The following is a 1,627-nucleotide window of genomic DNA, read 5'->3' on the forward strand; positions in this document are numbered from 1 at the left end:
GGTGCGACTCCTAGGGGGACACAGAGGAACATTCATGGGGGCACCTCAGGACCTGAGCCAGCCCACATAGAGGGCAGGGAGGGAGCACCACTCTGCCACAGCTCTTCCCCAACCCCACCCTCAGCCTGAGACTCTGGCTCCCAGCCCGGCGTCGACCCCTTTACCCCTGTCCGCACCCCTCACCCCAGCAAGCAACAGCCCCACTCCTCCCAGCCCCGGTTCTTGACCGTGGCTTCCGAGGGGCCACAGCCATGGCTAAGAGGGCACAATGTGAAATGTTTGGGGACCACTGGTTTAGGGTGACGTCCTCAATCACTTCTCTGCAGTCCAATAAAAGCTATTCCTCACTCACCTACCCCTCCATCAGGACGGACTAGGTATGTTCTGCTGCCCTTCACTCATACAGGAAGGAGAATAACATTTCATTCCACTCAATCCTAAAGTCATTTGTAACCCAAGACCATCCCAAACTGGTCATTTTGGGGAAGCGGCCCCATCATGCTGCATAGCTAGGCAGAGTAGGTGTGTCTATGCAAACACGGTCTGTTCCGGAAGTCTTTCCCCAGCTCCTCACTAGGCGAGAGTGGGGAGCTCATTCAGACCCTGCTTTCGCTTAGTATTTAAAAACTCCTTAGTGTCCCTATCTCTGCCGGCCTTAGATTTCTCCTCCTGTCCGTTTTTTCACAGCTCAGATGAGGTGACCGAGTGGTTAAGGTGATGGACTACTACCCCATTATGCTCTGCCTGCATGGGTTCAAATCCCATTCTCATCAGAGGCATTTAGTCTTCACCCTCCTTTATAGACAACCATCTCCCCCTTTGGTACAATAACAGATCAAACAATGTTGCTTGTGTTACCCAAAATTGGGTCAGTTAGTAAGCTTAGAGAGGACTAATAATGCCCCTCCCCCCCAGAGTCTGGCAGAAAGCAGCACATTTATTAGCTTGATAGCTAAGCTCAAAAGAAGGGATGGGGGAGGGTGTCACACTGATACTCACGCTCCCAGGACAGGCCTGGCAGTGGAGATGTCAGGATCCTTTAAGGTAAGTGTCCCACAGCGCAGCGATGGACGGTGCGATGAAGATCAGTCTCCCTGAGGTGCAATAGAATGTAACACAGCGAACCACTGGCCAGATGGGCCGGGTGAAGGGCATTCACTGGAGGTACAAAGGAGAGTGGGAAAGCCACTTCACAGGCATTCAAAGCGGGAAAGGACACAAGCTGGGGGAGTTTAACAGACCTTTTGAGCATACAGGTTATACAGAGCATACAGATCACTGCTGCTCCTACAACATGATAAGTTCTCAAGCAGCATGTTTCTTACTTTGCCCATCTGTCAATTTTGATGATTATTGATGGAAATATTTTGCCATTGGGTTGTGTGTTTACACAGAAATTGACATTTACCAACAAATACACAATTCTTCCAAGCCTGCCTAGTCTGCAGTTGATGGGTTTAGAGGGACACATTCACTCTTCCAGGTCCCCATTCCAGGCCTGTGCTCTCCAGGTTGTCAACTTCCCGCACTGCTGGGATCCTTCCCTCATCTCCCCTCAAACCACTGCCCCACCCCCACTTCTGGGGTCCCCTCCCTACACTGTCTAACTCCACTGCTGGCAGGATCC

The 1,627-nt window shown here is 51.5% G+C and overlaps 1 non-coding gene across 1 annotated transcript; it reads left to right on the top strand.

Annotated features, from left to right (window-relative positions):
• The first annotated feature begins 691 nt into the window (after positions 1-691).
• Positions 692-773, top strand: TRNAS-ACU (transfer RNA serine (anticodon ACU)). The gene has a single exon. It is a non-coding gene; the product is annotated as a tRNA-Ser (tRNA).
• Positions 774-1,627: the final 854 nt, after the last annotated feature.

Source organism: Gopherus flavomarginatus, unplaced genomic scaffold, assembly GCF_025201925.1.
Source record: "Gopherus flavomarginatus isolate rGopFla2 unplaced genomic scaffold, rGopFla2.mat.asm mat_scaffold_49_arrow_ctg1, whole genome shotgun sequence".
In the NCBI taxonomy this organism is placed as follows: Eukaryota; Metazoa; Chordata; order Testudines; family Testudinidae; genus Gopherus; species Gopherus flavomarginatus.